Here is a 14,976-nt window from a genome sequence, read left to right as displayed (position 1 = left end):
ATGTATTGGGTAATGGTGTTCACAGATTGCTTTACTTTTGAAGTATAATAGCACAAGTTAGATTAGTCGATACATGACCTGTGTTACTTAGAATCCACGCAACACATTGGTATTCTAAAGTTATGAGTAGAAAAAGGTAATGACTTTTTTCAAGTCGTACATGTGCATAAGTATGCTACAAAAGTAATATGCATTCATGCAATGCTTTTAGATGTGGACTGTATAGGGAAGAAAAAAACATACAACGTTATTCATTCTATTGACTGAGATGTTGTACATTTTTTAATTAGAACCACGTTGTAACTTAACTCCCTTACAATGCTTTTCAGCCTCCTGAAGAATCAGCTCTTGTAGAATGCATTTGCATTGGTGGCATGCAAAATCCTGTCTGATTCTTGGTGATGAAACTCAGACACACTCAGTTTTGCGTAGTTGGATCCTATCGATATGCTGCCGTTGGAGGGATTTTCAAAATGTTCCCAATAATGTGAAGCCTAGAATGACAACAGAGACTTTCATTACTTCTTTTCCTGCATATACGTTTTGACTTGATGCTTAAATCAATGAGGATTTATTGCATCACATAGATGTCAGATGTAATCATAAAGCAGTTTGTTTTATAGTGATTTTTTCAAACAGTAGTAGATTACTTGTTCTCTCTACCTCAATGAGAATGGCTTGATACTCCGTTTTTTGGCCCCGGGCTGCAGCATTCTTTGCCTTAGAGATTTAAAAGTAAAAATAATTTCTCTTATAAATCCTAAATGAATGTATACTGTCTACTAAAGAGGAACTACAAGTGCTGAAAAGGGCCCAGAACTCTAAAATTTGGAATACAAAACAAAATAGTGTGTCAGACTTTTCCTTCTAGAGTGGTATTGGAATTTAACGTGAATCTGTTAGCAATCTATATTTCACTCTTGCATAGCATTGATTTTTAAACAAGACCATTTATTCTCTGAAGGATTGCAACTGCTATATTTATTGCTATAACGGTCATTACCTTCAAATATATGACATGATTTTCCCTTTCTTTTACTATCATAAAGAAAGGGGCCATTCTTGCTAGAACTGTGATTGGTTCCGAAATTTGCTATTGTAATGCTCTTGTTGGTGGTACACTGAAAAATAATTTCAAGAAGCTGCAAATCATGCAGAGCTCTTCTTATATGTTACCTCCCCAAGTCAGTCCATATTTCATCCTCTCTTGGGAGACCTCTTTGGCTTCTAGTGGCGTTCAGAATTGTGTTCTAGATGTTACTAATTGCCCACAATTTCTGACTGTTCTGCTCCCTGATGTACGAAGGAACTGTCCTTTGGTGGGGCTTCTATCTACAAGAAAGAATGTATTGGTTCCAATTACCCTTAAAAGGAAAGCTGGTGGTATAGCTATCCAAAGTATAGTTTGCAGTCTATAGAATTCTATTCCTGATAGTCTCAAGCACATTCGCTAATTCATTCAGTCTGTAGAGCCTTGAAAACCAATGTGTTCAGGTAACTTATTGCCACTCTATTGAAGTGCTTTGTCATCAATTGGTTTATTATTGCTATACAAATACCTCATTGACTAAAAGATTGGAGGACAAAAGACTATATTGACTTTTAAAGAAAGCAACTTCAATAAAACAGTTATCTGCTGGCGTCTGTATATTATGTTAATCATGAGCAAATATTTCTGAGTATTTTATTCCAAGTAATTTAAATCATGCTGCCTTCCGTGTTTATAACTAGAGAACTATTGTACATACTCATTGCATTTGTGAATCAGCAGACATATTTGATCTGAATCTAGGCGATATATATTTAACTCTTTTGAACCAGAAAGAACTTTTTTTTTAAGTCTGATCTTTCCACCTTGCATGGGTTTGGCAGTATTGTGGCATAAATGACTCAAATGTGATTGATTTGTGATCAGTGGCTTAATTTGTAGTTGCTCTGATCTTTTTTGACATGTACCAGTTTATGATAAAAAGCTGCAAGTGTTAGTGGGCTCATGTTTCCACTTAAGCCAATTTAAATTGCACATACAAATATCCTAGCATTCGTACCTTCGCAGTTGTTGAAGTTTTTGGAAAAGGTCACATAACCAAGCAAATGTAATGATTATAATGAAACCAATTCACTATGTGTATCAACTTAATAAATATGCAAATTATACCTGGCTATAATTTACTTGAACATGTTCTGCCTGAGTCCACGTTGTGAAAAGCTTAGCACTGGCAGTCTCTCACATGGACAGATTTTCATGCATTACTTATTGGCACATTTTTATGCAAAGGTGAAAAGTGTACGTAATTAATATATTAAGGTATTGATATTCTATTACAGATGGCCACTGAAACTGTGATTAATAATCTGATCTGCTGTGAGATGGTTAAACTCTTGTTTATTTGATTTTTTTATATAACTGAAAACTGAAAGTTGTAACCTGAAAGAAAATATGTAAGTAATGTATGAATAAACTACATCAAATTCTAGCTCAATATTTTTTGATGAATTTTACTTGTAAATCCTAAAATATATTGTGCTTTAAAAAATCAGTTTCAATTCCACATAACGTACAATATAATGGATAGTGAAAATACACATATGTACTAACAAAACACTTATCTGAAAGAAACAGGTTAGTATTAGATTCCTTACCTTAGAATATCCCCAGGAATCCGTCTGGAACCGGAAATTTTTTGCTTAGCAGTACCCCTGCGCGTCGGTAGGCGTCGTCTTCGGCTCTGCGTCCGTCGTCGGCGTCGTAGGCGCCGGGATGACGTCGTCCGGAGTACTTAGATGCCGCCCTCGCACGCTGACGTCAGTTCTTTTTTCCGCGCCAGCAAACGCAGGTCCAGAGAAAGTGGTACCCTTTAGTCACTTTTTGAGTAAGCTTTTTCGATTCTTTTTGGATTCGTTTCGAGTCGTCCGACTCCATCGGTGCCGAGAGGGATGCCCGGGTTCAAGCCCTGTGCCGACTGCAACCGACTGATGTTGGTTACCGACCCCCATCGCCGGTGCCTACATTGCCTGGGGCCCGACCATGACGACAAGTCGTACGCCGACTGCCGGGCCTTGACGTTGAAGGCTAGGCGCCTTGAGCTCCAGCAGTCGGGCCCGCGCCGTTCGAGGTCCCGGTCTGGAAGGAGGTCGAAGGACCGGTCGTGGGGCTGGAGTCCTCACAGCTCGGCGAGTCAACACTACTCGTCGGGCTCCAAGTCCTCAGGTAAGAGGCACAAGAAGTCGAAGAGGCGACATCGCTCTTCTGACTCCCCCCGACGCTCGCTCGACGTGGCCGGGGGTTTGGGTGACACCGCCCACGCAGCTCCGCCGGAGCCGCATGCGTCGCCGCCTGCTCCATACTCACGGTCCCAGTGGCAGAACGCGACGCCGGAAGAGATCGATGCCTTCCTCATGGCCATGAGGTCGCTCACTCCTCCGTCGGGTTCCGCGGCGCTGTCGCGCCGTGCGGTCCCGACGCCGTCGGGTGCTTCGGCCCCGGCGCCGTCGGCGACTGCGGTCCTGCCGCTGTAAGGCCCCACTGGATCCGGTTCTGGATCCAGGTCGCCGCTGGTGGACCTTACGACCCCGCCGGCCTCGACCCCTAGGGTGTCACCCCTGGCGCCGTCCTCGCATGACGCCGTCCCTGGTCCAAACCTCGGTCCGGATCCGACGCCGGAGCGGCGTCACTCAACGCCGCATTCGGTGCCGGCCGAAGAGGAATTCTTCGAGGATCTGGGTCCATCCTTTACCCCTGAGTATCTGGAGATGGACGACGACGGAGGCTGGGAGGGGTCCGAGTCATTTCGGGACTGGACACAGGAACTATGGGAGTCCAGTGGCCTGGATACCTCCCCAGACACTGGTTTTGTCTCCCCTCCTACTGTAGCTACGGAGAAGGGGGCTACTTATAGTGTGGTGCTGATGAGGGCGGCCAAGGCCTTCGGATCTTGGCTCCCTGTCGCAACGGTGAGGTCTAACATCCTCACAGAGGTCATTAAACCGCAGGTAAGCTCTCCTGAGCCTCTACTGTCATTTAATGAGGCTCTCACGGACGTCCTGTTGGGCACTTTGTCCAGGCCCAATACAGGTGCTCCTGTAGATAGGAACAGTCGCTAGGCGCCACCGTCCTGCTCCGGGCGACCCTAGTTTCTTGTCCACCCACCCCACCCCCGAGAGCCTGGTTATCCAGGCCTCTACTTCCCAATCCGCATTCCCGACTGCTCCTCCGGATCGGCAATCCAAGAGGTATGAGCAATTCGGCAAGAAGATATTCTCCTCCCTTTATTTGGGGTTGCGGTCGGTCAACACCGCATGCCTCTTGGGCTGTTACGCCCACTCCCTGTGGAATACAGTTGCGGCCGTGCTGCCTGAGTGCCCGGAGGGAGCCCGGGTGAAGCTCGCTCAAGCCCTCGCGGAGGGACGAGACGCAGCGCAGTATTCCTTACGATGTGGACTGGATACCACGGACTTGCTGGGGAGAGCGATTTCCACGCCTGTGGCAGTTCGCCGCCACGGCTAGCTGAGATCCGCCAACTTCTTCGCCGATGTCCAGAACACACTTATGTACATGCCGTTGGATGGCAGCCACCTCTTCAGTGGCAAGGCAGATAGTGTGCTGGAACGCTTTAAGGACTCCAGGGCCACGGCCAAGTCCTTGTGCATGTCGGCCCCGCGCCCCACGCCAGCAATCTTCTGCCCAGCGCTCCTTTCATGGCCACGGAAGGGGCGCCCCCACACGTCCTGCCAGCCACGGGCGGCAGACTACCATTCAGCGCGGCAGCGGGCGTGGTTACCGTCGCAGTGGTAACAGGGGACAACGGCGCGGCCAGTCCACATTCACCCCCTCAGCATCCGCCTCAAAGCCTTCCTAGTCTGAGCTTTCAGGCCCATTTGACGCCAGTGGAACGGCAGGGTTCGCCATCACCTCCTCCACTGGCGCTCCATCACATCGGACAGGTGGGTGCTGCAAATCGCCTGAAGGGGCTACTCCCTCCCCTTCGAGGAGACCCCTCCAGCCATGCCACCGCAGTACCACCACGTGTCGGGGATCACTTGCAACTTCTGCAAGAGGAAGTTAGTTACAGCCCTCTTGGCCAAGGGGGCCATCGAGCGCGTTCCTGGGCCAGAAGTCTGGTGTGGTTGTTACTCCCACTACTTTCTGGTTCCCAAGAAGGGCAAAGGGGGCCTACGCCCTATCTTGGACCTGCGGAACGTCAACGGCTTCCTCCGGAAGGAGAAGTTCAAGATGCTGACTGTGGCTCAGGTCTTAGCTGCCCTAGACCCGGGAGACTGGATTGTAGCGTTGGACTTGCAGGACGCCTATTTCCACAACCCCGTCCTGCCGGCCCACCGACGCTACCTGCGGTTCATGGTAGGCCACGAGCACTTTCAGTTTATCGTGCTCCCCTTCGGCCTTACCAGCGCCCCATGGGTGTTCACGAAAGTGATGGCGGTGGTCGCAGCTCATCTGTGCAGGTTGGGGGTTTCAGTCTTCCCCTACCTCGACGACTGGTTGTTGAAGGCGGGCTCGCCCCAGACAGTCGTCAGCCACCTCCAGACTACGGCTGACCTCCTGCACCTGCTGGGGTTCTCCATCAATGTGCTGAAGTCGCCCCTGTGTCCCTCTCAGAAGCTCCTCTTCATCAGAGCGGTTCTCGACTCAGCGCAGTTTCGGGTTTTTCCTCCCAAACATCGGGTTCGGGATATTCAGGCTCTGATTCCGATCTTTCAGCCATTATCCCGAGTCTCGGTCAGGTTGACGCTGCGCCTTCTGGGGCTGATGGCCTCCTGCATCCTTCTGGTGCATCACGCCAGGTGGCAGATGCGGGCTCTGCAGTGGGACCTGAAGTTTCAGTGGGCCCAACTTGTCCGACCATGTCTTGATCTCGGAAGGCACTGCAAGACAGTTGCAGTGGTGGCTCATGGACCGCGATTGGGTCAGCAGCAGATCCCTCTCCCTACCCCAACCGGAGAACATAGTTGTGACGGACGCGTCACTCCAGGGCTGGGGGGGCCACATGGGAGAGACGGAGATCAGAGGCCTCTGGTCTCCGGCGGAGTCCCGGCTCCACATCAACCTTCTGGAGCAGCAGGCGATCTGGCTTGCACTGAAGGCATTCCTCCCCTCTGTCCGGGGGAGTGTAGTGCAGGTGTTCACGGACAACACCACTGCCATGTGGTACTCCAACAAACAGGGCGGGGTGGGGTCGTGGACACCATGCCAGGAGGCTCTGCGCCTCTGGCAGTGGCTGGAACATCAGGGCATAACCCTGGTGGTTCAACACCTGGCAAGTTCCCTGAACGCCAGGGCGGACAAATTCAGCCGTCGGTGCATGATGGATCACGAATGGCGTCTGAACTCGGACGTGGCGCAAGATCTCTTTCGGAAGTGGGGAGAGCCTTGGTTAGATCTATTCGCCACAGAAGAGAATGCGCAATGTCATCGGTTCTGTGCGTTGGAATTTCCAAGGCGGCACTCGCTTGGAGACGCTTTTTGGCGCGAGTGGAGTTGCAGTCTATTGTACGCCTTTCCGCCTATACCACTTCTGCCCAGAGTGCTGAAGAAGATCAGACGCGACCTGGCCCAATTCATTCTGGTGGCTCCGGACTGGGCACGAAGATACTGGTATCCCGACCTACTCAGCATGTCAGTCGATCCCCCGATTCGTCTGCCTCTTCAGGAGGACCTTCTGTCGCAGCAGCAGGGGACGGTCCTCCACCTGAACCTGTCCAGCCTCCACCTCCATGCGTGGAGATTGAGCGGCAACAGTTGAGGCTATTTGACTTGCCTCCTGAAGTCTGTGTTGTTATTCTGGCAGCCAGGCGTCCCTCCACAAAATCGCTATATGCCTGCGGGTGGAACAAATTTGTGGCATGGTGCACAGCAAAGGCTGTGGATCCCCTTTCTGCCCCTCTTTTGGAGGTTCTCCTCTTTCTTCTTTCCCTTGCCCAGCAGGGCTCTGCTCTGGGCACTATCAAGGGCTACCTCTCTGCCATTTCCGCCTTCTCAAGGCTACCTGATCAGCCCTCTTTGTCCAAGTCCCCAGTTGTAAATAGGTTCTTGAAGGGCATCACTCATATGTTCCCTCCTGTTCCTTTCGTGATGCCTCAGTGGGACTGGTTATGTTATGTTATAGTGAATTTATAGCGTGCACCGATACTCACGAGTGTCCTGGTGCGGGAGTTGGCTGGGGTCGGAGCGAGAGGTACACTAGATGGCCTGACTGAAAAGATGTGTTTTCAGGTGCTTTTTAAAGAGTTGAAACTCTTGGATAAGTTGAAGATCTGGAGGAAGCGAATTCCAGGCAACAGCGGTTTTAACAAAAAGTGACTGGCCTCCCAAGCGAGCTCTGCGGAAGCGCGGGATAGTCATCCGGCGGAATGAGGCAGATCGCAAAGGGCAGTACGGCACATAGAAGGCAAACCTCTTCCTGAGGTAGGAGGGACCTGAACCGTGGAGGGCCCGGTGAGCCAGGGTAATTGCTTTAAACTGCACTCGCTGGGCGACCGGCAACCATTGCAGTTCAGGTAGGAACTGTCGGGCGCTGGATCTCCTCGAAGCGTTAAAGAGGAGTCTTGCCGCGGCATTCTGAATAATTTGAAGTTTCTGCAGAAGATAGCCGGGCAGGTCTATGAATAAAGCATTGGCATAAACCAGCCTCGATAGGATCAATTATCAACAATGGGGTAACCCAAACTGGTCCTGGACCTGGGTACAGTTCGTTATCAAAAACAATGGTCCTTGACCAAATTGAAAACTGAAGACTTTATCACATTTATAATCGTTAATTACTCAGTTTGAGCCTTCATCCAATTGCTCCTGGAATACAATCCCAAAAATTTTTATAAAATTGCAAGACCCAACACAATCACTTGGAGAATGAGTTCATTTTAATTCTACCAAACATGTATGTTCCTTTTATAATTCAAAGGTTCCAATACAGTTTTTAATTATTATTCTTTCAAAATATTTAAGTACGAAATTGAGAGTGCTCATAAGAACGTGCCTAGAGATAGTGCTCAAGAATTGACGCGTGTGATTGAGAGAAAGGAGAAAAGGAAGACTTTGTGACAATATAAAAACACACAACACTGTAGTAATTTTCAAAGACATCAACTTGTCCACATCCATATTTCAAAACCTAGTGCTTTAGAATTAAATCTTATTTGTTTTACACGTTAGCACATTAGGCTTTTTTTGGTGGTCCAAGGGGTTTTACTTTAGGGTGTCGACGTTTCGACCCGACTTATTGCCTGTGGGTAATTTGGTAACCTCAGCTCGCGGGTCTTCTTCAGGACAAAGAGCACCCTCCGTACTAGAAGAGTGTATTTCCCAGGAGGGGGAGTGAGCTTGAAGCCCTTTCTTCAAAACCTCCTTTCCTTTCTGTCCATCTGGACAAAGTTGTGTTGCGGACGCGACCCTCTTTCCTGCCCAAGGTAGTCACAGCCTTCCACATTGGGCAGTCCATCACCTTGCCCACCTTCTTTCCGCCTCCGCATCCCTCGAAAGAGGAAGAGAGGCTCCACTGTCTGGACCCAAAACGTGCACTCTCATACTATCTGGATCGCACACGCCAGTTCCGGGTGGATGACCAACTTTTTGTTGGTTACGTGGGCGCTAAGAAGGGACGGGCGGTGCACAAATGGACCATTTCCTGAAGGGTCGTCTTTGCATCAAGGCTTGTTATTCACTGGCTAAAAAGGAGCCTCCTGTGGTGCTGCGTGCCCATTCCACTCAGGCCACAGCGGCTACTACTGCCCTGGGTCGGGGAGTCCCCTTGCAGGACATCTGTCAGGCAGCTACGTGGGCCTCGCTGCACACATTCGCAAGACACTACTGCCTGGACAGCCAAGTCCGGAGAGATGGCTTTTTCGGCCGTTCCGTTCTCCAGGACTTTCTGGTGTGATTATTGGTTTGCAGACCCACCACCGGGGTTGGTATTGCTGGGGTATCTATTCTAAGGTAAGGAATCTAATACTAACCTGTTTCTTTCAGATGCACAAGTTACTTACCTTCGGTAATGATATATCTGTAAGAAACAGTAGTTAGTATTAGATTCCTTACCGCCCCACCCATCCTCCCCGTTCTGCGAACCGATATCTAGGGTTAAGGTCATCCCCTTTCAGGGCCCTAGTTTCTTGGTACCAGTGTTGGTTTTTATCAAGGCTCTGCGTTTCTGGCGCGGAAAAGCTGTGTATAACAACTGAAGTCAGCGCACGAGGACGGCGTCTAAGTACTTCGGCGACGTCATCCCGGCGCCAACGACGCTGACGCCGGACGCGGAGCCGCAGACAACGCCTACCGATGCACAGGGGTACTGCTACACATAAATATACGGCTCCAGACTGACGCCTGGGGATATTCTAGGTAAGGAATCTAATACTAACTACTGTTTCTTACAGATATATCGTTACCGAAGGTAAGTAACTTGTGCGTCAGAGACGCCTGTCATCAGTTGAATGAGGAATCAGTTAGACAAAATACAAGCTTATACCTCTCCAAATAAGTTGATTTATATTAAGAAGTCAACCGAGTATAGGGGAGGAACGCTAAGTCGGCATTGATTTAAAAAAAAAGAGAGATGTTGACAACTGTTGAGGGTAAATCACTGAAACTAGTACATGTGTCTACCACTTGGGTGGCTAATTCCTATTGCCCTTCTATAATTAGATAAGCAGGAACCAATCAACCTAATGTCCATTTATAAATGAAATGTGAAAAGGCATAAGATAATGTTATATATTGAGGGGCTACAAGATGTGCCAGCACAACAGCTATACCTCAGCTAATTGAAGGTATGTTGACCCTGCTCATTCATGATATCGCTCTATTCGCTCCTTGCTAACAACTAATCAAATGTGTATTGATCCTTGTGTGCAAGAACGTCACACTAGTTGAGCTCTTTGTCAAACCCTTCATAAGGTGGGGAGTCTACCTGTCCCACCAACTCCCCAACCTGCTCTAATACAGAGCCTAGAATGGTTTGTAGAAAATTCATCACACTCCATTCCGAGAAGGTAATCCAATTTTAATAAAAGTATTTCGGAGCGTAAGTTATCAACATCCTGTCATAATGATCATCAGAGTATCAGAATGAGTTTACATGAAATAAAGTTTCTGGACATATTAGTTAAACTGTAAACAGTCACTTATTTGTCCTCAGCATCATCTTAAAATCAACTAAAAGCTGAAATGACATTGTGAATACCAGAATCAGAGAAAGACCCCAGCGTTAGGAATAAGGCAAGTGTCAGATAGTGGAGCATCCTACTATGTTAATACATGGGGCTTCCCTCATAAATTTCCCAAAACAGTTTATGTACTGATACTTACTACTTCTTAACAAAAATCTCTGAAATACACAGTTCCCTAGAACGTACACTGATCAATGCATGGAGAAGTGTGGCTCAATGGTTAGAGCGGCAGACCCTGATGCAGAGGTCTAGCCCGGGACCAGGGTTCAATTCCCCGCCTTGGCGGGTCTTGGGCTTAAAAATTCCACGGACCTGATAATTCTCGCCTCGGTGCCTATTCTAATCATAGAGTCCCACTCTGCAACTCTGGGCAATAGCTTGCTTAATCTCCACAACGGCCCCCACAACACTAAGGATGCCTGGCCTTCACCCTGGGGGTGCCCAGGAGTGGATGCCTCACAGGGAAAGCCAGGACGGGTTCCACAGCGGTATTCGTACAAGCGCCTTGAGACCCTTGCGGGTGAGTAGTGCGCTATACAAGTATCAATTTACATCCTCAAAAATCTACATGCCCCAAAAACATCTTGACATCTGTCTGTTAGCACTAATCAATAGTATTGAGAACTCTTACTAAACTTACTGAGACTAATATCCCCTCACACATCCTCGTATGATTTTTCTGTCACTGGATGTATGCAGCAGCAACCTGCAGTAGCTTCTGGCAGTCAGGTATTTTTTTCCTTCCAACCTGAGAAGGATCCAAACGTGCTCAAACATGAGGAGAAATGCACCTAAATTCCATGAAATGTATCTTTTAGGTTGATGGACCATGTTTCATTGTATCACCTGCTCTGCCAGTCTACTTTCTTCAGGAGCTGAATCTAGTGCCAGTTTCACAGCAGTTAAGACTCAGGATTCCCGCTTAGCACCTGCAGTATCTCTTCAGGACACACTGGCCAGTGACTTCACCAATCATTGTTTCATCTATCGGGTTTTGTAAAACATGGAGGAATGTTTCGACTTCTTTTTAATTCTTTTTTTTTTTAAATACTCTTTTTATGGAACGATTGTAGCATTACAGCAGGTGAAGAAATTAAAAATAAGGTTATATCGAGACAGTACAATAGGCTCAAAAGTCATTAGTCCCAAGATACACTTTTGATCATACATTTTTCCTCAATCACGTTTTTAGAAGATCAGTTTCCACCCTTCCTCCCCGTAATTCTTCCACTGGGGAGCTACATAGATCACCCTTCAATACATTCCATGTGGACCAATTTTGGTCCCATTTCTTTGGGCAACCTCTGTGCTTCAACACCTCCTTCTCCGCAATCATAGCACCCTCCATATCTTTTTCCCATCCCCGAAATGACTCTTTTTACTTCTTGAGCTCAAGAACAGCTGGAGGAGATAGCAAACTCCTTCCAACCTCCTGTGAATCAGGTTGCAAGATTTGGCTCAACACTGTCCTAAATCCATTCACCAGACTCTTTTACTCGATGCCCTAAGTGTGAGGTTTGCAGTGATACAAGCCTGGATGTTCAAGCCCTACATCGAATTTGAACCTCCCGACCCCCAGCCAAAAGGCAGAATGTAGGCTTCTTTTTAGTACCTGTAAATAACAACAGGTTTAAGGCTGGCTCTCCCAAATGAATATTGATGGCTTCACTCTTGACTTGTTGAAAGTGCCAAGTAATACTTCATGGAGGATTGTTTCACTGAGTCAACGTGTTTTAGTACCCGAGATAAACTAAACAAAAACCACTGTTTTTCATTATGATGTGAGTATTCATAAAGTCTGTCTTGGTTTTTTAACATACTAGAGAAGTATTTAATTGATAAATTCAATACGTTGCAGATTTGAGAATAAACCATGACATCGTTGGGGTATCTCAGAGTTGTGGAATGCAATAAAATGATATTATTTCATGTGTGTTGGCCATATGTAGAATTAAACCATTTTAGGCAAAGTGATTAAATACCGGAGTGCCATCTTGCCTTGCTATCAATTGGAAATGTTCTTAACCTTTACTAAGTCAGATTGGCTGCAAGATTTAGGAAAATAGTGCAGTGCTAAAAGAGGCCTCCTATTGCCTGGAGGTGAGAGACAAGATGCAATCTACATAGTATGGCATGAATTTTGGCCATTAATTATTACCCATCAGACTTGATGCATCAGTTACTGCTGTTTGGACTTCCATTCATGTTTTTTATTTGGAAGCATTTTTTATTTTTTTAAATGTATTTTTTATATTATACAACTGATCAGCACTAAGGAAGTCATATATGATACAGTTACAGAACTAGAACTCAAATTGTTGCGAATATAATCTTTATCATTGGACCCATTTCCCCCTCCCAACCAATGCGCCATTGAAAGCCAGTGTATGCAGGTAGCAACTGTCCTCGTTGTGAGGTGACGGTGTCTCGGACCAAGTAACGGTTGTCGGGAAGTGGAATAGTCTTATGAGGCATGTAGCTCGGTCGGAGTCTCCTGTGTCAAGTGACCAGTGGAGTGCTGCGTCTCGTCCTCTATATCCATCCCAAAGTGTTTTCTCCATGGGTCCCATAACCTGTGAAATTTCTTCGGGCACCCTCTGCTACGATATGTGACTTGCTCGGCCGTCATGTACATGTCCATCCCCTTAGTCCATTTCAGTATGGACGGACAGTCGGACATTCCCTAGTTCCTAGCTATGTTACCTAGGCCACCACCAACACCAACGAAGCAAAGATCAACTGTGTCCGAGTGACGTCCACTTCGCTAAGGATCCCCAGGAGCAGAAATTTGGGTTCCATTGGTAATGTCACCCCCGAAACTATTCCCTGTAAGCCAATCACTTGCGTTCAGATCGTATGGTAGAAATCACTGTTAGTGGTCTTACATATCAGACACTCTGCTCTCCCCATCCTATGGAGTCTTTCCTGTCATAATAGGTTCAAAGCTATATTTTGAATTAAATTAATCGAAGCCGAGCCTTAATGGCCACCTCTCTGAGATGCATCAATGCCGCCTCCCAATCGATATCCTCTAGGGACCCCACATCCTTCTCCCATCTTGATTGGAGACCTAGCAAGCCGTCATGAAGATTATTATTGATGGTTTTGTATGTGGACACCGCCTTACCAATAAGTTCCTCCTGTAGGAGCCTACCTTCTACGGGAGCCTATTACGCGAGTTGCTCATGTGGGATGTTTTACGCCTGCTACTCGTGTCGCAGTTGTGCATACTTAGGAAATTGAAATTCAGCCATATTATATCCCTGCTTAAATTTAGTCCATGTTTTAGGTTCCCCTTTTTCAACTATGTCCCCTATCATGGAGATGCCAAGGAGGTCCCAGGTCTCTAACCCGGTAAGTTTACGGAGTTCTCTAAGCCAGACCCCCTCCCAGAGCGGTGTGGAGCGAGTAAACCGCTTTGTCCACCCCAGGGTTCTGCTAGCCCTCTTCCACGCCAAAAGTGTCACTTGAGTCGCCGGTAGCAATCTTGGGCTGCCCTTTCCCCCATATAGACTATATAGGTGTGTGTGGGGTTGCATTGTCATCCTTTCAAGGCGATATGTTGTGGTCTCTATGATTGTGCGCCCATTCGTTGATTGGGGATCAGGTGGGTTGCCCAATAGTAGGCCTCTACATCAGGGTGCCCTATCCCTCCATTGTAGGGGTGCGCATCAGTGTCTGTAGCGCAATTCTGGGGTGTCCATCCCGCCATAATAGAAATCTAATGTTGCCGTTGATTTCAGTGAAGATAGCCCTAGGCAGAAGACGGTATGTATTTTGGAGGGCGTATAAGAGTTGTGGCAAGGTGATCATTTTAAAGAGAGCAGCGTGGCCCAACAAACGTGAGTGGAAGGACTTTCCATCTCTCTATATTGCCTTAGAGTTGCCCAGGACGACACTCAAATTCTCACTTCTGCACACCTGCGCATGGGGCGTCACAAAGATACCCAGATACTTAAAACCCCTCGGCACCACTCGCAATTCCCCAGGCAAAGGACAATCTAGGGGGCATCAGATGGACGGCATATTGTGGATTTATTCCAATAGATTTTGTAGCCTGACTGTTGTCTGTATTCAGTAATCAAATCAAAGAGGACCAGTATCGTTGTCTCAGGGTACGTGATGTATAGCAGGATGTTGTCCGCGTAAAGGGAGATTTTCTCCTCTTCCACGTCTCCAGGCGTGATGTATGAGCCCCGGATCGAAGAATGTATTTTAACAGGGCAGGCAAGGGACTCCAGACCAAGCGCAAAGAGGAGGGGTAGTAGGGGGCAGCCCTGTCTCGTCCCGCTCTCAATAGGGAAGGGAGTCGACCATTGACCCGTACTGAGGCCATTTGACGATTATATAGAAGTGCCACCCAACCTCGCACTTTTGTCCTTAGTCCGAATTTGGCCAAAGTGGCATCCAGGAATTGCCAGTTAATGGCGTTGAATGCCTTTTCTGTGTCCAGTGACAAAAACACTTGTGGGTTTGGACGGTTACGAACATCCATAAGCCATTTGTGAGTTTGTTTGAGGTTCAGTCGGGTGGATCTACCAGGCATGAAACCGGATTGGTCTTCATGAATCAGACTCCCAATCACACCCAAGAGGCTCGTCACTAGCAGGGTGACCAGAATCTTGACCTCCAAGTTCAGTAGAGCGATGGGTCTATAAGACCCACACTGATCGTGATGCTTACCCTCCGTATATATGACAACAATAGCGGCCAACCGCAGGTTCGGGGGAGAATCCCTGCCGTTTGGGCATAAAAAAAAGCCGTAGGAGGTGGGGACAGAGAGTGGACGCATAT

The sequence above is a fragment of the Lissotriton vulgaris genome, chromosome 3_2 (genome assembly GCF_964263255.1).
Source record: "Lissotriton vulgaris chromosome 3_2, aLisVul1.2, whole genome shotgun sequence".
Lineage (NCBI taxonomy): Eukaryota > Metazoa > Chordata > Amphibia > Caudata > Salamandridae > Lissotriton > Lissotriton vulgaris.
The sequence above is the reverse complement of the archived record's forward strand: the minus strand, read 5'-3'. Positions refer to the sequence as shown.